Genomic DNA, 26,568 nt, shown 5'->3' on the forward strand with positions numbered 1-26,568 from the left:
TAATAAACTCGATTTATAGACTGAGTTTATTGAGGAAATGATATGCATAGATAATAACGAGAGATTGTAGTTGAAAAAATAAAGAAATGCTGAAATTGCGAAATTCCTTACATTTACTCATACAATATTGTTTGTCGTGACCGATACAAAAGAATGTGTTTGATTGTGACAGACTGTGATCAATGATAGTTGAGGGGAGAGAGTTTTTCCATTCGACTATAGATAGTCAGAAGATGCAGAAATAGGATTTAATTTTTGGGGACGGTTTATATTATGTTAGAGATATAGGATGGATGGCTTAGTTACAGTATCATAGTTGACCACGGATAATTTTATATAGCATAGTTTAGCGGAAAATAAGTCAGTTTATGATGAGAGGGTGAAGGGGTGGGGGGGTTCTTTCTTTACCACGAAAAAAAATTCAGCTCAAGAGGTGTTAGTTTAACGTTCATAGTTATTTTGAAACATAAATTCTGTATCATATCCATTTCTAAACTAATCATCATCCGAAAGTTTCAAAAATAAAAAAAAAATCAAATATAGAAGAAATAACTGAGTGAAAGGGAAAAAAAGCGATACTCTATTTTTGAACTGAAAAAAAAAATACTTCAGACCACAGAAACATCTTCAAGAATTCTCTTTCCCTACAACCCTTTGCACCTCAAGATAGCAATTACAATGCAAGGGATAATAGCATTGTTACCGTGTGCTTTCTGTATTGTGTAGCTGTATAGAGCGTCCTACAATGTCATGATCTCTTCTGAATACTGGAGGAGGAGCTCGTCAACTGCAGGGGCGACAGATTTACACAAAGAAAGTAGGGGAAGGCAACTGATCAGGTCGGCCGGATATATACGGCGCTGCCCAGATTCGCCACAACATTTTTGAGCGGATATATACGGCGCTGCCCATCGAAGGGTTAAAGTCCACCACCAACTTGGACGGGAAAAGCGATGACTGGCGAGAAGAGCTTCAAATCACAAATGCTTCATTTCAGAACCTTAATGTTTTCACAGTTTTGTACAGTGCTTGCAGAGCATCTGATCTCTTGAATGATATGAAAAATAAAACTCGTATGGTAAGCAGTTTCTTGGGATTGGATCGGCAAAGAAAAGACGTTCAATAAACCTCCAGATGAAAACACTAGCATCAAACATATCAGATATCAGTTTGCATGTCAAAGTGTTGTAACCTGGGGGTAGCGGCTGCCAACACAACATTCAAAAAGGGCAGCCGTACCAAAAAAAAAGAAAGAAAAAAAAAATAGGAGAAGCGAAACCGCAGTTTCGCCCCCCGTCAACGCCCAAGAAAGTTTCACTTTGCTTTGGCAAGTTAGAACTAACAAAAGAAAAACTCGAAGAACTCAAGAAAACATTTTTTGTTAGTTTTTTTTTTTAAGTTTTTTTTGTTTTTTTGTTTTTAATTTTTTTTTTTTTTTTTGCGTTTTTTTTTCTCATCTGCGACTTGACGGTGATTTCGCCAAGTCTACATCGATTCAGAACCAGTTTCTGAAGTACCCAATTCAACGCAATGCCAAACTCGGTTTAAAATCCGCAAAACTGTCGCATGTTGGCACGCGCTAGCTTCCTCACTCGGCGCATGTTCTCTGGGACTGGAGTCGAGGCGCGAATTGGGGCAGATCTTCTTCTCCTGCGTGGCACTTCAATCGCTCGAGGAGAAATAACATCTAAATAGCTTCCTCCCAAGAAGTCCAACGTTGGAGATGTTGGTTGGATATTTCCAACGCAACAATAACTCGGTTCAGAAGAAATGTAGCTTCCTCCTAACGAGTAGTGTAGGGTCGGACTTGTAGGACGAAGGCGGCCAGCACATTCGAATGTTTGGTCACCGAAAAAGAACCTCTCGAAAGAGCTTTCGTCGTCGTCGTCGTCCTCCTCCTCCTCCTCTCCAACGTGCGCCACAACGAACGGTTGTTGTTCATATTCCTCCCTCGCAACCTGTTCCGGAATTCCAGCATTCGATGAAAGCGGTGGAATGCTTTCTTCCATCTGATTTTCAGAGACAGGCAGAAATAGTGAGGATATTTCACTTACTTCGTCGTCGGAGCTGTCCCTTGGGATGGCACGAAGAAAATCCCAAAGCTGACCAGCCTTTCCATTAGACGACATCTCTCTTTGAGCACGAAGGATAATGTCTTCTATATTCATGGATGGTCCCGACACTTCGAATAAGCTGGAGTCGGTGCCCGGTGCCTCCAACAGGCTTGAGCAATCACCCTCGTACTCAGAACTGTTAGGGCTCAAAGAGATGTTGACGGCCTCCTCACGAGCCTCTTCACCAGACGCCTTCTGCTCAGGTGGTACGGCGTCATCCTCCTCCACATTCCTTGTGCGGAATCTCTTCCAGCGCATCAACATAGATGTCACGAATGCTATTGCGCAAATTTTCGCCATCTTCTCTCTCTCTCTTTTCGTTAATACGAATCCACCGATAACGTGGTGGAGAATTAAAAGGGTCGACTCCCGGCCGCAAAACGAATAAACGATGAATCGTGTAAACGTGACACAGCGAGGAGCCGAGGACGCGCGCGCGAAACGCAAGTCCTTATATACCCATCGAGATGAAAAATTTCCCAGAAATTTTTGGAAAATTCCTAGAATCGTATAAAAATTTTGTATAACATTCCCCTGTACGACAGGTTCGAAAAATTTCCTGGAATTCCAGAAAATTTCCGGGATATTTTTGGACCCGACCAAGAATGGTTGCAGCTGACGATTCGACGGTTCAGTAATCGAACCTGTAGACCCGGCTGTTCATATTGTTATTATTATTATTATTTTTTTTTCATCAATAAGTAGGGGACGTCCTCGGCTGTAAAAGTATATCACGACGTTGAAGATGCAGCGCCATCTATCGATCATAACTGTGGAATGCTACGGTTCCAAAGCAGACAGTCCATGTAATTGAAATTACGTTCTCGCAGATGCGCGAATTCATACAGTTACTTTCAGATACGAAATAAATTTATCTCATCGAGAGTCTCTGAGTGCATTTAAAGTCCACCACCAACTTGGACGGGAAAAGCGATGACTGGCGAGAAGAGCTTCAAATCACAAATGCTTCATTTCAGAACCTTAATGTTTTCACAGTTTTGTACAGTGCTTGCAGAGCATCTGATCTCTTGAATGATATGAAAAATAAAACTCGTATGGTAAGCAGTTTCTTGGGATTGGATCGGCAAAGAAAAGACGTTCAATAAACCTCCAGATGAAAACACTAGCATCAAACATATCAGATATCAGTTTGCATGTCAAAGTGTTGTAACCTGGGGGTAGCGGCTGCCAACACAACATTCAAAAAGGGCAGCCGTACCAAAAAAAAAGAAAGAAAAAAAAAATAGGAGAAGCGAAACCGCAGTTTCGCCCCCCGTCAACGCCCAAGAAAGTTTCACTTTGCTTTGGCAAGTTAGAACTAACAAAAGAAAAACTCGAAGAACTCAAGAAAACATTTTTTGTTAGTTTTTTTTTTAAAGTTTTTTTTGTTTTTTTGTTTTTAATTTTTTTTTTTTTTTTTTTTGCGTTTTTTTTTCTCATCTGCGACTTGACGGTGATTTCGCCAAGTCTACATCGATTCAGAACCAGTTTCTGAAGTACCCAATTCAACGCAATGCCAAACTCGGTTTAAAATCCGCAAAACTGTCGCATGTTGGCACGCGCTAGCTTCCTCACTCGGCGCATGTTCTCTGGGACTGGAGTCGAGGCGCGAATTGGGGCAGATCTTCTTCTCCTGCGTGGCACTTCAATCGCTCGAGGAGCAATAACATCTAAATAGCTTCCTCCCAAGAAGTCCAACGTTGGAGATGTTGGTTGGATATTTCCAACGCAACAATAACTCGGTTCAGAAGAAATGTAGCTTCCTCCTAACGAGTAGTGTAGGGTCGGACTTGTAGGACGAAGGCGGCCAGCACATTCGAATGTTTGGTCACCGAAAAAGAACCTCTCGAAAGAGCTTTCGTCGTCGTCGTCGTCCTCCTCCTCCTCCTCTCCAACGTGCGCCACAACGAACGGTTGTTGTTCCTATTCCTCCCTCGCAACCTGTTCCGGAATTCCAGCATTCGATGAAAGCGGTGGAATGCTTTCTTCCATCTGATTTTCAGAGACAGGCAGAAATAGTGAGGATATTTCACTTACTTCGTCGTCGGAGCTGTCCCTTGGGATGGCACGAAGAAAATCCCAAAGCTGACCAGCCTTTCCATTAGACGACATCTCTCTTTGAGCACGAAGGATAATGTCTTCTATATTCATGGATGGTCCCGACACTTCGAATAAGCTGGAGTCGGTGCCCGGTGCCTCCAACAGGCTTGAGCAATCACCCTCGTACTCAGAACTGTTAGGGCTCAAGGAGATGTTGACGGCCTCCTCACGAGCCTCTTCACCAGACGCCTTCTGCTCAGGTGGTACGGCGTCATCCTCCTCCACATTCCTTGTGCGGAATCTCTTCCAGCGCATCAACATAGATGTCACGAATGCTATTGCGCAAATTTTCGCCATCTTCTCTCTCTCTCTTTTCGTTAATACGAATCCACCGATAACGTGGTGGAGAATTAAAAGGGTCGACTCCCGGCCGCAAAACGAATAAACGATGAATCGTGTAAACGTGACACAGCGAGGAGCCGAGGACGCGCGCGCGAAACGCAAGTCCTTATATACCCATCGAGATGAAAAATTTCCCAGAAATTTTTGGAAAATTCCTAGAATCGTATAAAAATTTTGTATAACATTCCCCTGTACGACAGGTTCGAAAAATTTCCTGGAATTCCAGAAAATTTCCGGGATATTTTTGGACCCGACCAAGAATGGTTGCAGCTGACGATTCGACGGTTCAGTAATCGAACCTGTAGACCCGGCTGTTCATATTGTTATTATTATTATTATTTTTTTTTCATCAATAAGTAGGGGACGTCCTCGGCTGTAAAAGTATATCACGACGTTGAAGATGCAGCGCCATCTATCGATCATAACTGTGGAATGCTACGGTTCCAATGCAGACAGTCCATGTAATTGAAATTACGTTCTCGCAGATGCGCGAATTCATACAGTTACTTTCAGATACGAAATAAATTTATCTCATCGAGAGTCTCTGAGTGCATTTAAAGTCCACCACCAACTTGGACGGGAAAAGCGATGACTGGCGAGAAGAGCTTCAAATCACAAATGCTTCATTTCAGAACCTTAATGTTTTCACAGTTTTGTACAGTGCTTGCAGAGCATCTGATCTCTTGAATGATATGAAAAATAAAACTCGTATGGTAAGCAGTTTCTTGGGATTGGATCGGCAAAGAAAAGACGTTCAATAAACCTCCAGATGAAAACACTAGCATCAAACATATCAGATATCAGTTTGCATGTCAAAGTGTTGTAACCTGGGGGTAGCGGCTGCCAACACAACATTCAAAAAGGGCAGCCGTACCAAAAAAAAAGAAAGAAAAAAGAAATAGGAGAAGCGAAACCGCAGTTTCGCCCCCCGTCAACGCCCAAGAAAGTTTCACTTTGCTTTGGCAAGTTAGAACTAACAAAAGAAAAACTCGAAGAACTCAAGAAAACATTTTTTGTTAGTTTTTTTTTTTAAGTTTTTTTTGTTTTTTTGTTTTAATTTTTTTTTTTTTTTTTTTGCGTTTTTTTTTCTCATCTGCGACTTGACGGTGATTTCGCCAAGTCTACATCGATTCAGAACCAGTTTCTGAAGTACCCAATTCAACGCAATGCCAAACTCGGTTTAAAATCCGCAAAACTGTCGCATGTTGGCACGCGCTAGCTTCCTCACTCGGCGCATGTTCTCTGGGACTGGAGTCGAGGCGCGAATTGGGGCAGATCTTCTTCTCCTGCGTGGCACTTCAATCGCTCGAGGAGCAATAACATCTAAATAGCTTCCTCCCAAGAAGTCCAACGTTGGAGATGTTGGTTGGATATTTCCAACGCAACAATAACTCGGTTCAGAAGAAATGTAGCTTCCTCCTAACGAGTAGTGTAGGGTCGGACTTGTAGGACGAAGGCGGCCAGCACATTCGAATGTTTGGTCACCGAAAAAGAACCTCTCGAAAGAGCTTTCGTCGTCGTCGTCGTCCTCCTCCTCCTCCTCTCCAACGTGCGCCACAACGAACGGTTGTTGTTCATATTCCTCCCTCGCAACCTGTTCCGGAATTCCAGCATTCGATGAAAGCGGTGGAATGCTTTCTTCCATCTGATTTTCAGAGACAGGCAGAAATAGTGAGGATATTTCACTTACTTCGTCGTCGGAGCTGTCCCTTGGGATGGCACGAAGAAAATCCCAAAGCTGACCAGCCTTTCCATTAGACGACATCTCTCTTTGAGCACGAAGGATAATGTCTTCTATATTCATGGATGGTCCCGACACTTCGAATAAGCTGGAGTCGGTGCCCGGTGCCTCCAACAGGCTTGAGCAATCACCCTCGTACTCAGAACTGTTAGGGCTCAAGGAGATGTTGACGGCCTCCTCACGAGCCTCTTCACCAGACGCCTTCTGCTCAGGTGGTACGGCGTCATCCTCCTCCACATTCCTTGTGCGGAATCTCTTCCAGCGCATCAACATAGATGTCACGAATGCTATTGCGCAAATTTTCGCCATCTTCTCTCTCTCTCTTTTCGTTAATACGAATCCACCGATAACGTGGTGGAGAATTAAAAGGGTCGACTCCCGGCCGCAAAACGAATAAACGATGAATCGTGTAAACGTGACACAGCGAGGAGCCGAGGACGCGCGCGCGAAACGCAAGTCCTTATATACCCATCGAGATGAAAAATTTCCCAGAAATTTTTGGAAAATTCCTAGAATCGTATAAAAATTTTGTATAACATTCCCCTGTACGACAGGTTCGAAAAATTTCCTGGAATTCCAGAAAATTTCCGGGATATTTTTGGACCCGACCAAGAATGGTTGCAGCTGACGATTCGACGGTTCAGTAATCGAACCTGTAGACCCGGCTGTTCATATTGTTATTATTATTATTATTTTTTTTTCATCAATAAGTAGGGGACGTCCTCGGCTGTAAAAGTATATCACGACGTTGAAGATGCAGCGCCATCTATCGATCATAACTGTGGAATGCTACGGTTCCAATGCAGACAGTCCATGTAATTGAAATTACGTTCTCGCAGATGCGCGAATTCATACAGTTACTTTCAGATACGAAATAAATTTATCTCATCGAGAGTCTCTGAGTGCATTTAAAGTCCACCACCAACTTGGACGGGAAAAGCGATGACTGGCGAGAAGAGCTTCAAATCACAAATGCTTCATTTCAGAACCTTAATGTTTTCACAGTTTTGTACAGTGCTTGCAGAGCATCTGATCTCTTGAATGATATGAAAAATAAAACTCGTATGGTAAGCAGTTTCTTGGGATTGGATCGGCAAAGAAAAGACGTTCAATAAACCTCCAGATGAAAACACTAGCATCAAACATATCAGATATCAGTTTGCATGTCAAAGTGTTGTAACCTGGGGGTAGCGGCTGCCAACACAACATTCAAAAAGGGCAGCCGTACCAAAAAAAAAGAAAGAAAAAAAAAATAGGAGAAGCGAAACCGCAGTTTCGCCCCCCGTCAACGCCCAAGAAAGTTTCACTTTGCTTTGGCAAGTTAGAACTAACAAAAGAAAAACTCGAAGAACTCAAGAAAACATTTTTTGTTAGTTTTTTTTTTTAAGTTTTTTTTGTTTTTTTGTTTTTAATTTTTTTTTTTTTTTTTTTGCGTTTTTTTTTCTCATCTGCGACTTGACGGTGATTTCGCCAAGTCTACATCGATTCAGAACCAGTTTCTGAAGTACCCAATTCAACGCAATGCCAAACTCGGTTTAAAATCCGCAAAACTGTCGCATGTTGGCACGCGCTAGCTTCCTCACTCGGCGCATGTTCTCTGGGACTGGAGTCGAGGCGCGAATTGGGGCAGATCTTCTTCTCCTGCGTGGCACTTCAATCGCTCGAGGAGCAATAACATCTAAATAGCTTCCTCCCAAGAAGTCCAACGTTGGAGATGTTGGTTGGATATTTCCAACGCAACAATAACTCGGTTCAGAAGAAATGTAGCTTCCTCCTAACGAGTAGTGTAGGGTCGGACTTGTAGGACGAAGGCGGCCAGCACATTCGAATGTTTGGTCACCGAAAAAGAACCTCTCGAAAGAGCTTTCGTCGTCGTCGTCGTCCTCCTCCTCCTCCTCTCCAACGTGCGCCACAACGAACGGTTGTTGTTCATATTCCTCCCTCGCAACCTGTTCCGGAATTCCAGCATTCGATGAAAGCGGTGGAATGCTTTCTTCCATCTGATTTTCAGAGACAGGCAGAAATAGTGAGGATATTTCACTTACTTCGTCGTCGGAGCTGTCCCTTGGGATGGCACGAAGAAAATCCCAAAGCTGACCAGCCTTTCCATTAGACGACATCTCTCTTTGAGCACGAAGGATAATGTCTTCTATATTCATGGATGGTCCCGACACTTCGAATAAGCTGGAGTCGGTGCCCGGTGCCTCCAACAGGCTTGAGCAATCACCCTCGTACTCAGAACTGTTAGGGCTCAAGGAGATGTTGACGGCCTCCTCACGAGCCTCTTCACCAGACGCCTTCTGCTCAGGTGGTACGGCGTCATCCTCCTCCACATTCCTTGTGCGGAATCTCTTCCAGCGCATCAACATAGATGTCACGAATGCTATTGCGCAAATTTTCGCCATCTTCTCTCTCTCTCTTTTCGTTAATACGAATCCACCGATAACGTGGTGGAGAATTAAAAGGGTCGACTCCCGGCCGCAAAACGAATAAACGATGAATCGTGTAAACGTGACACAGCGAGGAGCCGAGGACGCGCGCGCGAAACGCAAGTCCTTATATACCCATCGAGATGAAAAATTTCCCAGAAATTTTTGGAAAATTCCTAGAATCGTATAAAAATTTTGTATAACATTCCCCTGTACGACAGGTTCGAAAAATTTCCTGGAATTCCAGAAAATTTCCGGGATATTTTTGGACCCGACCAAGAATGGTTGCAGCTGACGATTCGACGGTTCAGTAATCGAACCTGTAGACCCGGCTGTTCATATTGTTATTATTATTATTATTTTTTTTTCATCAATAAGTAGGGGACGTCCTCGGCTGTAAAAGTATATCACGACGTTGAAGATGCAGCGCCATCTATCGATCATAACTGTGGAATGCTACGGTTCCAATGCAGACAGTCCATGTAATTGAAATTACGTTCTCGCAGATGCGCGAATTCATACAGTTACTTTCAGATACGAAATAAATTTATCTCATCGAGAGTCTCTGAGTGCATTTAAAGTCCACCACCAACTTGGACGGGAAAAGCGATGACTGGCGAGAAGAGCTTCAAATCACAAATGCTTCATTTCAGAACCTTAATGTTTTCACAGTTTTGTACAGTGCTTGCAGAGCATCTGATCTCTTGAATGATATGAAAAATAAAACTCGTATGGTAAGCAGTTTCTTGGGATTGGATCGGCAAAGAAAAGACGTTCAATAAACCTCCAGATGAAAACACTAGCATCAAACATATCAGATATCAGTTTGCATGTCAAAGTGTTGTAACCTGGGGGTAGCGGCTGCCAACACAACATTCAAAAAGGGCAGCCGTACCAAAAAAAAAGAAAGAAAAAAAAAATAGGAGAAGCGAAACCGCAGTTTCGCCCCCCGTCAACGCCCAAGAAAGTTTCACTTTGCTTTGGCAAGTTAGAACTAACAAAAGAAAAACTCGAAGAACTCAAGAAAACATTTTTTGTTAGTTTTTTTTTTTAAGTTTTTTTTGTTTTTTTGTTTTTAATTTTTTTTTTTTTTTTTTTGCGTTTTTTTTTCTCATCTGCGACTTGACGGTGATTTCGCCAAGTCTACATCGATTCAGAACCAGTTTCTGAAGTACCCAATTCAACGCAATGCCAAACTCGGTTTAAAATCCGCAAAACTGTCGCATGTTGGCACGCGCTAGCTTCCTCACTCGGCGCATGTTCTCTGGGACTGGAGTCGAGGCGCGAATTGGGGCAGATCTTCTTCTCCTGCGTGGCACTTCAATCGCTCGAGGAGCAATAACATCTAAATAGCTTCCTCCCAAGAAGTCCAACGTTGGAGATGTTGGTTGGATATTTCCAACGCAACAATAACTCGGTTCAGAAGAAATGTAGCTTCCTCCTAACGAGTAGTGTAGGGTCGGACTTGTAGGACGAAGGCGGCCAGCACATTCGAATGTTTGGTCACCGAAAAAGAACCTCTCGAAAGAGCTTTCGTCGTCGTCGTCGTCCTCCTCCTCCTCCTCTCCAACGTGCGCCACAACGAACGGTTGTTGTTCATATTCCTCCCTCGCAACCTGTTCCGGAATTCCAGCATTCGATGAAAGCGGTGGAATGCTTTCTTCCATCTGATTTTCAGAGACAGGCAGAAATAGTGAGGATATTTCACTTACTTCGTCGTCGGAGCTGTCCCTTGGGATGGCACGAAGAAAATCCCAAAGCTGACCAGCCTTTCCATTAGACGACATCTCTCTTTGAGCACGAAGGATAATGTCTTCTATATTCATGGATGGTCCCGACACTTCGAATAAGCTGGAGTCGGTGCCCGGTGCCTCCAACAGGCTTGAGCAATCACCCTCGTACTCAGAACTGTTAGGGCTCAAGGAGATGTTGACGGCCTCCTCACGAGCCTCTTCACCAGACGCCTTCTGCTCAGGTGGTACGGCGTCATCCTCCTCCACATTCCTTGTGCGGAATCTCTTCCAGCGCATCAACATAGATGTCACGAATGCTATTGCGCAAATTTTCGCCATCTTCTCTCTCTCTCTTTTCGTTAATACGAATCCACCGATAACGTGGTGGAGAATTAAAAGGGTCGACTCCCGGCCGCAAAACGAATAAACGATGAATCGTGTAAACGTGACACAGCGAGGAGCCGAGGACGCGCGCGCGAAACGCAAGTCCTTATATACCCATCGAGATGAAAAATTTCCCAGAAATTTTTGGAAAATTCCTAGAATCGTATAAAAATTTTGTATAACATTCCCCTGTACGACAGGTTCGAAAAATTTCCTGGAATACCAGAAAATTTCCGGGATATTTTTGGACCCGACCAAGAATGGTTGCAGCTGACGATTCGACGGTTCAGTAATCGAACCTGTAGACCCGGCTGTTCATATTGTTATTATTATTTTTTTTTTTTTTCATCAATAAGTAGGGGACGTCCTCGGCTGTAAAAGTATATCACGACGTTGAAGATGCAGCGCCATCTATCGATCATAACTGTGGAATGCTACGGTTCCAATGCAGACAGTCCATGTAATTGAAATTACGTTCTCGCAGATGCGCGAATTCATACAGTTACTTTCAGATACGAAATAAATTTATCTCATCGAGAGTCTCTGAGTGCATTTAAAGTCCACCACCAACTTGGACGGGAAAAGCGATGACTGGCGAGAAGAGCTTCAAATCACAAATGCTTCATTTCAGAACCTTAATGTTTTCACAGTTTTGTACAGTGCTTGCAGAGCATCTGATCTCTTGAATGATATGAAAAATAAAACTCGTATGGTAAGCAGTTTCTTGGGATTGGATCGGCAAAGAAAAGACGTTCAATAAACCTCCAGATGAAAACACTAGCATCAAACATATCAGATATCAGTTTGCATGTCAAAGTGTTGTAACCTGGGGGTAGCGGCTGCCAACACAACATTCAAAAAGGGCAGCCGTACCAAAAAAAAAGAAAGAAAAAAAAAATAGGAGAAGCGAAACCGCAGTTTCGCCCCCCGTCAACGCCCAAGAAAGTTTCACTTTGCTTTGGCAAGTTAGAACTAACAAAAGAAAAACTCGAAGAACTCAAGAAAACATTTTTTGTTAGTTTATTTTTTTAAGTTTTTTTTGTTTTTTTGTTTTTAATTTTTTTTTTTTTTTTTTGCGTTTTTTTTTCTCATCTGCGACTTGACGGTGATTTCGCCAAGTCTACATCGATTCAGAACCAGTTTCTGAAGTACCCAATTCAACGCAATGCCAAACTCGGTTTAAAATCCGCAAAACTGTCGCATGTTGGCACGCGCTAGCTTCCTCACTCGGCGCATGTTCTCTGGGACTGGAGTCGAGGCGCGAATTGGGGCAGATCTTCTTCTCCTGCGTGGCACTTCAATCGCTCGAGGAGCAATAACATCTAAATAGCTTCCTCCCAAGAAGTCCAACGTTGGAGATGTTGGTTGGATATTTCCAACGCAACAATAACTCGGTTCAGAAGAAATGTAGCTTCCTCCTAACGAGTAGTGTAGGGTCGGACTTGTAGGACGAAGGCGGCCAGCACATTCGAATGTTTGGTCACCGAAAAAGAACCTCTCGAAAGAGCTTTCGTCGTCGTCGTCGTCCTCCTCCTCCTCCTCTCCAACGTGCGCCACAACGAACGGTTGTTGTTCATATTCCTCCCTCGCAACCTGTTCCGGAATTCCAGCATTCGATGAAAGCGGTGGAATGCTTTCTTCCATCTGATTTTCAGAGACAGGCAGAAATAGTGAGGATATTTCACTTACTTCGTCGTCGGAGCTGTCCCTTGGGATGGCACGAAGAAAATCCCAAAGCTGACCAGCCTTTCCATTAGACGACATCTCTCTTTGAGCACGAAGGATAATGTCTTCTATATTCATGGATGGTCCCGACACTTCGAATAAGCTGGAGTCGGCGCCCGGTGCCTCCAACAGGCTTGAGCAATCACCCTCGTACTCAGAACTGTTAGGGCTCAAGGAGATGTTGACGGCCTCCTCACGAGCCTCTTCACCAGACGCCTTCTGCTCAGGTGGTACGGCGTCATCCTCCTCCACATTCCTTGTGCGGAATCTCTTCCAGCGCATCAACATAGATGTCACGAATGCTATTGCGCAAATTTTCGCCATCTTCTCTCTCTCTCTTTTCGTTAATACGAATCCACCGATAACGTGGTGGAGAATTAAAAGGGTCGACTCCCGGCCGCAAAACGAATAAACGATGAATCGTGTAAACGTGACACAGCGAGGAGCCGAGGACGCGCGCGCGAAACGCAAGTCCTTATATACCCATCGAGATGAAAAATTTCCCAGAAATTTTTGGAAAATTCCTAGAATCGTATAAAAATTTTGTATAACATTCCCCTGTACGACAGGTTCGAAAAATTTCCTGGAATACCAGAAAATTTCCGGGATATTTTTGGACCCGACCAAGAATGGTTGCAGCTGACGATTCGACGGTTCAGTAATCGAACCTGTAGACCCGGCTGTTCATATTGTTATTATTATTATTTTTTTTTTTCATCAATAAGTAGGGGACGTCCTCGGCTGTAAAAGTATATCACGACGTTGAAGATGCAGCGCCATCTATCGATCATAACTGTGGAATGCTACGGTTCCAATGCAGACAGTCCATGTAATTGAAATTACGTTCTCGCAGATGCGCGAATTCATACAGTTACTTTCAGATACGAAATAAATTTATCTCATCGAGAGTCTCTGAGTGCATTTAAAGTCCACCACCAACTTGGACGGGAAAAGCGATGACTGGCGAGAAGAGCTTCAAATCACAAATGCTTCATTTCAGAACCTTAATGTTTTCACAGTTTTGTACAGTGCTTGCAGAGCATCTGATCTCTTGAATGATATGAAAAATAAAACTCGTATGGTAAGCAGTTTCTTGGGATTGGATCGGCAAAGAAAAGACGTTCAATAAACCTCCAGATGAAAACACTAGCATCAAACATATCAGATATCAGTTTGCATGTCAAAGTGTTGTAACCTGGGGGTAGCGGCTGCCAACACAACATTCAAAAAGGGCAGCCGTACCAAAAAAAAAGAAAGAAAAAAAAATAGGAGAAGCGAAACCGCAGTTTCGCCCCCCGTCAACGCCCAAGAAAGTTTCACTTTGCTTTGGCAAGTTAGAACTAACAAAAGAAAAACTCGAAGAACTCAAGAAAACATTTTTTGTTAGTTTTTTTTTTTAAGTTTTTTTTGTTTTTTTGTTTTTAATTTTTTTTTTTTTTTTTTTGCGTTTTTTTTTCTCATCTGCGACTTGACGGTGATTTCGCCAAGTCTACATCGATTCAGAACCAGTTTCTGAAGTACCCAATTCAACGCAATGCCAAACTCGGTTTAAAATCCGCAAAACTGTCGCATGTTGGCACGCGCTAGCTTCCTCACTCGGCGCATGTTCTCTGGGACTGGAGTCGAGGCGCGAATTGGGGCAGATCTTCTTCTCCTGCGTGGCACTTCAATCGCTCGAGGAGCAATAACATCTAAATAGCTTCCTCCCAAGAAGTCCAACGTTGGAGATGTTGGTTGGATATTTCCAACGCAACAATAACTCGGTTCAGAAGAAATGTAGCTTCCTCCTAACGAGTAGTGTAGGGTCGGACTTGTAGGACGAAGGCGGCCAGCACATTCGAATGTTTGGTCACCGAAAAAGAACCTCTCGAAAGAGCTTTCGTCGTCGTCGTCGTCCTCCTCCTCCTCCTCTCCAACGTGCGCCACAACGAACGGTTGTTGTTCATATTCCTCCCTCGCAACCTGTTCCGGAATTCCAGCATTCGATGAAAGCGGTGGAATGCTTTCTTCCATCTGATTTTCAGAGACAGGCAGAAATAGTGAGGATATTTCACTTACTTCGTCGTCGGAGCTGTCCCTTGGGATGGCACGAAGAAAATCCCAAAGCTGACCAGCCTTTCCATTAGACGACATCTCTCTTTGAGCACGAAGGATAATGTCTTCTATATTCATGGATGGTCCCGACACTTCGAATAAGCTGGAGTCGGTGCCCGGTGCCTCCAACAGGCTTGAGCAATCACCCTCGTACTCAGAACTGTTAGGGCTCAAGGAGATGTTGACGGCCTCCTCACGAGCCTCTTCACCAGACGCCTTCTGCTCAGGTGGTACGGCGTCATCCTCCTCCACATTCCTTGTGCGGAATCTCTTCCAGCGCATCAACATAGATGTCACGAATGCTATTGCGCAAATTTTCGCCATCTTCTCTCTCTCTCTTTTCGTTAATACGAATCCACCGATAACGTGGTGGAGAATTAAAAGGGTCGACTCCCGGCCGCAAAACGAATAAACGATGAATCGTGTAAACGTGACACAGCGAGGAGCCGAGGACGCGCGCGCGAAACGCAAGTCCTTATATACCCATCGAGATGAAAAATTTCCCAGAAATTTTTGGAAAATTCCTAGAATCGTATAAAAATTTTGTATAACATTCCCCTGTACGACAGGTTCGAAAAATTTCCTGGAATTCCAGAAAATTTCCGGGATATTTTTGGACCCGACCAAGAATGGTTGCAGCTGACGATTCGACGGTTCAGTAATCGAACCTGTAGACCCGGCTGTTCATATTGTTATTATTATTATTATTTTTTTTTCATCAATAAGTAGGGGACGTCCTCGGCTGTAAAAGTATATCACGACGTTGAAGATGCAGCGCCATCTATCGATCATAACTGTGGAATGCTACGGTTCCAATGCAGACAGTCCATGTAATTGAAATTACGTTCTCGCAGATGCGCGAATTCATACAGTTACTTTCAGATACGAAATAAATTTATCTCATCGAGAGTCTCTGAGTGCATTTAAAGTCCACCACCAACTTGGACGGGAAAAGCGATGACTGGCGAGAAGAGCTTCAAATCACAAATGCTTCATTTCAGAACCTTAATGTTTTCACAGTTTTGTACAGTGCTTGCAGAGCATCTGATCTCTTGAATGATATGAAAAATAAAACTCGTATGGTAAGCAGTTTCTTGGGATTGGATCGGCAAAGAAAAGACGTTCAATAAACCTCCAGATGAAAACACTAGCATCAAACATATCAGATATCAGTTTGCATGTCAAAGTGTTGTAACCTGGGGGTAGCGGCTGCCAACACAACATTCAAAAAGGGCAGCCGTACCAAAAAAAAAGAAGGAAAAAAAAAATAGGAGAAGCGAAACCGCAGTTTCGCCCCCCGTCAACGCCCAAGAAAGTTTCACTTTGCTTTGGCAAGTTAGAACTAACAAAAGAAAAACTCGAAGAACTCAAGAAAACATTTTTTGTTAGTTTTTTTTTTTAAGTTTTTTTTGTTTTTTTGTTTTTAATTTTTTTTTTTTTTTTTTGCGTTTTTTTTTCTCATCTGCGACTTGACGGTGATTTCGCCAAGTCTACATCGATTCAGAACCAGTTTCTGAAGTACCCAATTCAACGCAATGCCAAACTCGGTTTAAAATCCGCAAAACTGTCGCATGTTGGCACGCGCTAGCTTCCTCACTCGGCGCATGTTCTCTGGGACTGGAGTCGAGGCGCGAATTGGGGCAGATCTTCTTCTCCTGCGTGGCACTTCAATCGCTCGAGGAGCAATAACATCTAAATAGCTTCCTCCCAAGAAGTCCAACGTTGGAGATGTTGGTTGGATATTTCCAACGCAACAATAACTCGGTTCAGAAGAAATGTAGCTTCCTCCTAACGAGTAGTGTAGGGTCGGACTTGTAGGACGAAGGCGGCCAGCACATTCGAATGTTTGGTCACCGAAAAAGAACCTCTCGAAAGAGCTTTCGTCGTCGTCGTCGTCCTCCTCCTCCTCCTCTCCAACGTGCGCCACAACGAACGGTTGTTGTTCATATTCCTCCCTCGCAACCTGTTCCGGAATTCCAGCATTCGATGAAAGCGGTGGAATGCTTTCTTCCATCTGATTTTCAGAGACAGGCAGAAATAGTGAGGATATTTCACTTACTTCGTCGTCGGAGCTGTCCCTTGGGATGGCACGAAGAAAATCCCAAAGCTGACCAGCCTTTCCATTAGACGACATCTCTCTTTGAGCACGAAGGATAATGTCTTCTATATTCATGGATGGTCCCGACACTTCGAATAAGCTGGAGTCGGTGCCCGGTGCCTCCAACAGGCTTGAGCAATCACCCTCGTACTCAGAACTGTTAGGGCTCAAGGAGATGTTGACGGCCTCCTCACGAGCCTCTTCACCAGACGCCTTCTGCTCAGGTGGTACGGCGTCATCCTCCTCCACATTCCTTGTGCGGAATCTCTTCCAGCGCATCAACATAGATGTCACGAATGCTATTGCGCAAATTTTCGCCATCTTCTCTCTCTCTCTTTTCGTTAATACGAATCCACCGATAACGTGGTGGAGAATTAAAAGGGTCGACTCCCGGCCGCAAAACGAATAAACGATGAATCGTGTAAACGTGACACAGCGAGGAGCCGAGGACGCGCGCGCGAAACGCAAGTCCTTATATACCCATCGAGATGAAAAATTTCCCAGAAATTTTTGGAAAATTCCTAGAATCGTATAAAAATTTTGTATAACATTCCCCTGTACGACAGGTTCGAAAAATTTCCTGGAATTCCAGAAAATTTCCGGGATATTTTTGGACCCGACCAAGAATGGTTGCAGCTGACGATTCGACGGTTCAGTAATCGAACCTGTAGACCCGGCTGTTCATATTGTTATTATTATTATTATTATTTTTTCATCAATAAGTAGGGGACGTCCTCGGCTGTAAAAGTATATCACGACGTTGAAGATGCAGCGCCATCTATCGATCATAACTGTGGAATGCTACGGTTCCAATGCAGACAGTCCATGTAATTGAAATTACGTTCTCGCAGATGCGCGAATTCATACAGTTACTTTCAGATACGAAATAAATTTATCTCATCGAGAGTCTCTGAGTGCATTTAAAGTCCACCACCAACTTGGACGGGAAAAGCGATGACTGGCGAGAAGAGCTTCAAATCACAAATGCTTCATTTCAGAACCTTAATGTTTTCACAGTTTTGTACAGTGCTTGCAGAGCATCTGATCTCTTGAATGATATGAAAAATAAAACTCGTATGGTAAGCAGTTTCTTGGGATTGGATCGGCAAAGAAAAGACGTTCAATAAACCTCCAGATGAAAACACTAGCATCAAACATATCAGATATCAGTTTGCATGTCAAAGTGTTGTAACCTGGGGGTAGCGGCTGCCAACACAACATTCAAAAAGGGCAGCCGTACCAAAAAAAAAGAAGGAAAAAAAAAATAGGAGAAGCGAAACCGCAGTTTCGCCCCCCGTCAACGCCCAAGAAAGTTTCACTTTGCTTTGGCAAGTTAGAACTAACAAAAGAAAAACTCGAAGAACTCAAGAAAACATTTTTTGTTAGTTTTTTTTTTTAAGTTTTTTTTGTTTTTTTGTTTTTAATTTTTTTTTTTTTTTTTTTGCGTTTTTTTTTCTCATCTGCGACTTGACGGTGATTTCGCCAAGTCTACATCGATTCAGAACCAGTTTCTGAAGTACCCAATTCAACGCAATGCCAAACTCGGTTTAAAATCCGCAAAACTGTCGCATGTTGGCACGCGCTAGCTTCCTCACTCGGCGCATGTTCTCTGGGACTGGAGTCGAGGCGCGAATTGGGGCAGATCTTCTTCTCCTGCGTGGCACTTCAATCGCTCGAGGAGCAATAACATCTAAATAGCTTCCTCCCAAGAAGTCCAACGTTGGAGATGTTGGTTGGATATTTCCAACGCAACAATAACTCGGTTCAGAAGAAATGTAGCTTCCTCCTAACGAGTAGTGTAGGGTCGGACTTGTAGGACGAAGGCGGCCAGCACATTCGAATGTTTGGTCACCGAAAAAGAACCTCTCGAAAGAGCTTTCGTCGTCGTCGTCGTCCTCCTCCTCCTCCTCTCCAACGTGCGCCACAACGAACGGTTGTTGTTCATATTCCTCCCTCGCAACCTGTTCCGGAATTCCAGCATTCGATGAAAGCGGTGGAATGCTTTCTTCCATCTGATTTTCAGAGACAGGCAGAAATAGTGAGGATATTTCACTTACTTCGTCGTCGGAGCTGTCCCTTGGGATGGCACGAAGAAAATCCCAAAGCTGACCAGCCTTTCCATTAGACGACATCTCTCTTTGAGCACGAAGGATAATGTCTTCTATATTCATGGATGGTCCCGACACTTCGAATAAGCTGGAGTCGGTGCCCGGTGCCTCCAACAGGCTTGAGCAATCACCCTCGTACTCAGAACTGTTAGGGCTCAAGGAGATGTTGACGGCCTCCTCACGAGCCTCTTCACCAGACGCCTTCTGCTCAGGTGGTACGGCGTCATCCTCCTCCACATTCCTTGTGCGGAATCTCTTCCAGCGCATCAACATAGATGTCACGAATGCTATTGCGCAAATTTTCGCCATCTTCTCTCTCTCTCTTTTCGTTAATACGAATCCACCGATAACGTGGTGGAGAATTAAAAGGGTCGACTCCCGGCCGCAAAACGAATAAACGATGAATCGTGTAAACGTGACACAGCGAGGAGCCGAGGACGCGCGCGCGAAACGCAAGTCCTTATATACCCATCGAGATGAAAAATTTCCCAGAAATTTTTGGAAAATTCCTAGAATCGTATAAAAATTTTGTATAACATTCCCCTGTACGACAGGTTCGAAAAATTTCCTGGAATTCCAGAAAATTTCCGGGATATTTTTGGACCCGACCAAGAATGGTTGCAGCTGACGATTCGACGGTTCAGTAATCGAACCTGTAGACCCGGCTGTTCATATTGTTATTATTATTATTATTTTTTTTTCATCAATAAGTAGGGGACGTCCTCGGCTGTAAAAGTATATCACGACGTTGAAGATGCAGCGCCATCTATCGATCATAACTGTGGAATGCTACGGTTCCAATGCAGACAGTCCATGTAATTGAAATTACGTTCTCGCAGATGCGCGAATTCATACAGTTACTTTCAGATACGAAATAAATTTATCTCATCGAGAGTCTCTGAGTGCATTTAAAGTCCACCACCAACTTGGACGGGAAAAGCGATGACTGGCGAGAAGAGCTTCAAATCACAAATGCTTCATTTCAGAACCTTAATGTTTTCACAGTTTTGTACAGTGCTTGCAGAGCATCTGATCTCTTGAATGATATGAAAAATAAAACTCGTATGGTAAGCAGTTTCTTGGGATTGGATCGGCAAAGAAAAGACGTTCAATAAACCTCCAGATGAAAACACTAGCATCAAACATATCAGATATCAGTTTGCATGTCAAAGTGTTGTAACCTGGGGGTAGCGGCTGCCAACACAACATTCAAAAAGGGCAGCCGTACCAAAAAAAAAGAAGGAAAAAAAAAATAGGAGAAGCGAAACCGCAGTTTCGCCCCCCGTCAACGCCCAAGAAAGTTTCACTTTGCTTTGGCAAGTTAGAACTAACAAAAGAAAAACTCGAAGAACTCAAGAAAACATTTTTTGTTAGTTTTTTTTTTTTTAAGTTTTTTTTGTTTTTTTGTTTTTAATTTTTTTTTTTTTTTTTTTGCGTTTTTTTTTCTCATCTGCGACTTGACGGTGATTTCGCCAAGTCTACATCGATTCAGAACCAGTTTCTGAAGTACCCAATTCAACGCAATGCCAAACTCGGTTTAAAATCCGCAAAACTGTCGCATGTTGGCACGCGCTAGCTTCCTCACTCGGCGCATGTTCTCTGGGACTGGAGTCGAGGCGCGAATTGGGGCAGATCTTCTTCTCCTGCGTGGCACTTCAATCGCTCGAGGAGCAATAACATCTAAATAGCTTCCTCCCAAGAAGTCCAACGTTGGAGATGTTGGTTGGATATTTCCAACGCAACAATAACTCGGTTCAGAAGAAATGTAGCTTCCTCCTAACGAGTAGTGTACGGTCGGACTTGTAGGACGAAGGCGGCCAGCACATTCGAATGTTTGGTCACCGAAAAAGAACCTCTCGAAAGAGCTTTCGTCGTCGTCGTCGTCCTCCTCCTCCTCCTGCTCTCCAACGTGCGCCACAACGAACGGTTGTTGTTCATATTCCTCCCTCGCAACCTGTTCCGGAATTCCAGCATTCGATGAAAGCGGTGGAATGCTTTCTTCCATCTGATTTTCAGAGACAGGCAGAAATAGTGAGGATATTTCACTTACTTCGTCGTCGGAGCTGTCCCTTGGGATGGCACGAAGAAAATCCCAAAGCTGACCAGCCTTTCCATTAGACGACATCTCTCTTTGAGCACGAAGGATAATGTCTTCTATATTCATGGATGGTCCCGACACTTCGAATAAGCTGGAGTCGGTGCCCGGTGCCTCCAACAGGCTTGAGCAATCACCCTCGTACTCAGAACTGTTAGGGCTCAAGGAGATGTTGACGGCCTCCTCACGAGCCTCTTCACCAGACGCCTTCTGCTCAGGTGGTACGGCGTCATCCTCCTCCACATTCCTTGTGCGGAATCTCTTCCAGCGCATCAACATAGATGTCACGAATGCTATTGCGCAAATTTTCGCCATCTTCTCTCTCTCTCTTTTCGTTAATACGAATCCACCGATAACGTGGTGGAGAATTAAAAGGGTCGACTCCCGGCCGCAAAACGAATAAACGATGAATCGTGTAAACGTGACACAGCGAGGAGCCGAGGACGCGCGCGCGAAACGCAAGTCCTTATATACCCATCGAGATGAAAAATTTCCCAGAAATTTTTGGAAAATTCCTAGAATCGTATAAAAATTTTGTATAACATTCCCCTGTACGACAGGTTCGAAAAATTTCCTGGAATTCCAGAAAATTTCCGGGATATTTTTGGACCCGACCAAGAATGGTTGCAGCTGACGATTCGACGGTTCAGTAATCGAAACTGTAGACCCGGCTGTTCATATTGTTATTATTATTATTTTTTTTTTTCATCAATAAGTAGGGGACGTCCTCGGCTGTAAAAGTATATCACGACGTTGAAGATGCAGCGCCATCTATCGATCATAACTGTGGAATGCTACGGTTCCAATGCAGACAGTCCATGTAATTGAAATTACGTTCTCGCAGATGCGCGAATTCATACAGTTACTTTCAGATACGAAATAAATTTATCTCATCGAGAGTCTCTGAGTGCATTTAAAGTCCACCACCAACTTGGACGGGAAAAGCGATGACTGGCGAGAAGAGCTTCAAATCACAAATGCTTCATTTCAGAACCTTAATGTTTTCACAGTTTTGTACAGTGCTTGCAGAGCATCTGATCTCTTGAATGATATGAAAAATAAAACTCGTATGGTAAGCAGTTTCTTGGGATTGGATCGGCAAAGAAAAGACGTTCAATAAACCTCCAGATGAAAACACTAGCATCAAACATATCAGATATCAGTTTGCATGTCAAAGTGTTGTAACCTGGGGGTAGCGGCTGCCAACACAACATTCAAAAAGGGCAGCCGTACCAAAAAAAAAGAAGGAAAAAAAAAATAGGAGAAGCGAAACCGCAGTTTCGCCCCCCGTCAACGCCCAAGAAAGTTTCACTTTGCTTTGGCAAGTTAGAACTAACAAAAGAAAAACTCGAAGAACTCAAGAAAACATTTTTTGTTAGTTTTTTTTTTTAAGTTTTTTTTGTTTTTTTGTTTTTAATTTTTTTTTTTTTTTTTTTTTTGCGTTTTTTTTTCTCATCTGCGACTTGACGGTGATTTCGCCAAGTCTACATCGATTCAGAACCAGTTTCTGAAGTACCCAATTCAACGCAATGCCAAACTCGGTTTAAAATCCGCAAAACTGTCGCATGTTGGCACGCGCTAGCTTCCTCACTCGGCGCATGTTCTCTGGGACTGGAGTCGAGGCGCGAATTGGGGCAGATCTTCTTCTCCTGCGTGGCACTTCAATCGCTCGAGGAGCAATAACATCTAAATAGCTTCCTCCCAAGAAGTCCAACGTTGGAGATGTTGGTTGGATATTTCCAACGCAACAATAACTCGGTTCAGAAGAAATGTAGCTTCCTCCTAACGAGTAGTGTAGGGTCGGACTTGTAGGACGAAGGCGGCCAGCACATTCGAATGTTTGGTCACCGAAAAAGAACCTCTCGAAAGAGCTTTCGTCGTCGTCGTCGTCCTCCTCCTCCTCCTCTCCAACGTGCGCCACAACGAACGGTTGTTGTTCATATTCCTCCCTCGCAACCTGTTCCGGAATTCCAGCATTCGATGAAAGCGGTGGAATGCTTTCTTCCATCTGATTTTCAGAGACAGGCAGAAATAGTGAGGATATTTCACTTACTTCGTCGTCGGAGCTGTCCCTTGGGATGGCACGAAGAAAATCCCAAAGCTGACCAGCCTTTCCATTAGACGACATCTCTCTTTGAGCACGAAGGATAATGTCTTCTATATTCATGGATGGTCCCGACACTTCGAATAAGCTGGAGTCGGTGCCCGGTGCCTCCAACAGGCTTGAGCAATCACCCTCGTACTCAGAACTGTTAGGGCTCAAGGAGATGTTGACGGCCTCCTCACGAGCCTCTTCACCAGACGCCTTCTGCTCAGGTGGTACGGCGTCATCCTCCTCCACATTCCTTGTGCGGAATCTCTTCCAGCGCATCAACATAGATGTCACGAATGCTATTGCGCAAATTTTCGCCATCTTCTCTCTCTCTCTTTTCGTTAATACGAATCCACCGATAACGTGGTGGAGAATTAAAAGGGTCGACTCCCGGCCGCAAAACGAATAAACGATGAATCGTGTAAACGTGACACAGCGAGGAGCCGAGGACGCGCGCGCGAAACGCAAGTCCTTATATACCCATCGAGATGAAAAATTTCCCAGAAATTTTTGGAAAATTCCTAGAATCGTATAAAAATTTTGTATAACATTCCCCTGTACGACAGGTTCGAAAAATTTCCTGGAATTCCAGAAAATTTCCGGGATATTTTTGGACCCGACCAAGAATGGTTGCAGCTGACGATTCGACGGTTCAGTAATCGAACCTGTAGACCCGGCTGTTCATATTGTTATTATTATTATTATTATTTTTTCATCAATAAGTAGGGGACGTCCTCGGCTGTAAAAGTATATCACGACGTTGAAGATGCAGCGCCATCTATCGATCATAACTGTGGAATGCTACGGTTCCAATGCAGACAGTCCATGTAATTGAAATTACGTTCTCGCAGATGCGCGAATTCATACAGTTACTTTCAGATACGAAATAAATTTATCTCATCGAGAGTCTCTGAGTGCATTTAAAGTCCACCACCAACTTGGACGGGAAAAGCGATGACTGGCGAGAAGAGCTTCAAATCACAAATGCTTCATTTCAGAACCTTAATGTTTTCACAGTTTTGTACAGTGCTTGCAGAGCATCTGATCTCTTGAATGATATGAAAAATAAAACTCGTATGGTAAGCAGTTTCTTGGGATTGGATCGGCAAAGAAAAGACGTTCAATAAACCTCCAGATGAAAACACTAGCATCAAACATATCAGATATCAGTTTGCATGTCAAAGTGTTGTAACCTGGGGGTAGCGGCTGCCAACACAACATTCAAAAAGGGCAGCCGTACCAAAAAAAAAGAAGGAAAAAAAAAATAGGAGAAGCGAAACCGCAGTTTCGCCCCCCGTCAACGCCCAAGAAAGTTTCACTTTGCTTTGGCAAGTTAGAACTAACAAAAGAAAAACTCGAAGAACTCAAGAAAACATTTTTTGTTAGTTTTTTTTTTTAAGTTTTTTTTGTTTTTTTGTTTTTAATTTTTTTTTTTTTTTTTGCGTTTTTTTTTCTCATCTGCGACTTGACGGTGATTTCGCCAAGTCTACATCGATTCAGAACCAGTTTCTGAAGTACCCAATTCAACGCAATGCCAAACTCGGTTTAAAATCCGCAAAACTGTCGCATGTTGGCACGCGCTAGCTTCCTCACTCGGCGCATGTTCTCTGGGACTGGAGTCGAGGCGCGAATTGGGGCAGATCTTCTTCTCCTGCGTGGCACTTCAATCGCTCGAGGAGCAATAACATCTAAATAGCTTCCTCCCAAGAAGTCCAACGTTGGAGATGTTGGTTGGATATTTCCAACGCAACAATAACTCGGTTCAGAAGAAATGTAGCTTCCTCCTAACGAGTAGTGTAGGGTCGGACTTGTAGGACGAAGGCGGCCAGCACATTCGAATGTTTGGTCACCGAAAAAGAACCTCTCGAAAGAGCTTTCGTCGTCGTCGTCGTCCTCCTCCTCCTCCTCTCCAACGTGCGCCACAACGAACGGTTGTTGTTCATATTCCTCCCTCGCAACCTGTTCCGGAATTCCAGCATTCGATGAAAGCGGTGGAATGCTTTCTTCCATCTGATTTTCAGAGACAGGCAGAAATAGTGAGGATATTTCACTTACTTCGTCGTCGGAGCTGTCCCTTGGGATGGCACGAAGAAAATCCCAAAGCTGACCAGCCTTTCCATTAGACGACATCTCTCTTTGAGCACGAAGGATAATGTCTTCTATATTCATGGATGGTCCCGACACTTCGAATAAGCTGGAGTCGGTGCCCGGTGCCTCCAACAGGCTTGAGCAATCACCCTCGTACTCAGAACTGTTAGGGCTCAAGGAGATGTTGACGGCCTCCTCACGAGCCTCTTCACCAGACGCCTTCTGCTCAGGTGGTACGGCGTCATCCTCCTCCACATTCCTTGTGCGGAATCTCTTCCAGCGCATCAACATAGATGTCACGAATGCTATTGCGCAAATTTTCGCCATCTTCTCTCTCTCTCTTTTCGTTAATACGAATCCACCGATAACGTGGTGGAGAATTAAAAGGGTCGACTCCCGGCCGCAAAACGAATAAACGATGAATCGTGTAAACGTGACACAGCGAGGAGCCGAGGACGCGCGCGCGAAACGCAAGTCCTTATATACCCATCGAGATGAAAAATTTCCCAGAAATTTTTGGAAAATTCCTAGAATCGTATAAAAATTTTGTATAACATTCCCCTGTACGACAGGTTCGAAAAATTTCCTGGAATTCCAGAAAATTTCCGGGATATTTTTGGACCCGACCAAGAATGGTTGCAGCTGACGATTCGACGGTTCAGTAATCGAACCTGTAGACCCGGCTGTTCATATTGTTATTATTATTATTATTATTTTTTCATCAATAAGTAGGGGACGTCCTCGGCTGTAAAAGTATATCACGACGTTGAAGATGCAGCGCCATCTATCGATCATAACTGTGGAATGCTACGGTTCCAATGCAGACAGTCCATGTAATTGAAATTACGTTCTCGCAGATGCGCGAATTCATACAGTTACTTTCAGATACGAAATAAATTTATCTCATCGAGAGTCTCTGAGTGCATTTAAAGTCCACCACCAACTTGGACGGGAAAAGCGATGACTGGCGAGAAGAGCTTCAAATCACAAATGCTTCATTTCAGAACCTTAATGTTTTCACAGTTTTGTACAGTGCTTGCAGAGCATCTGATCTCTTGAATGATATGAAAAATAAAACTCGTATGGTAAGCAGTTTCTTGGGATTGGATCGGCAAAGAAAAGACGTTCAATAAACCTCCAGATGAAAACACTAGCATCAAACATATCAGATATCAGTTTGCATGTCAAAGTGTTGTAACCTGGGGGTAGCGGCTGCCAACACAACATTCAAAAAGGGCAGCCGTACCAAAAAAAAAGAAGGAAAAAAAAAATAGGAGAAGCGAAACCGCAGTTTCGCCCCCCGTCAACGCCCAAGAAAGTTTCACTTTGCTTTGGCAAGTTAGAACTAACAAAAGAAAAACTCGAAGAACTCAAGAAAACATTTTTTTTAAGTTTTTTTTGTTTTTTTGTTTTTAATTTTTTTTT

The sequence above is a fragment of the Pholcus phalangioides genome, unplaced genomic scaffold (assembly GCF_987345545.1).
Source record: "Pholcus phalangioides strain wild (caught in Gottingen) unplaced genomic scaffold, Ppha-v1.0 ptg000172l_1, whole genome shotgun sequence".
Lineage (NCBI taxonomy): Eukaryota > Metazoa > Arthropoda > Arachnida > Araneae > Pholcidae > Pholcus > Pholcus phalangioides.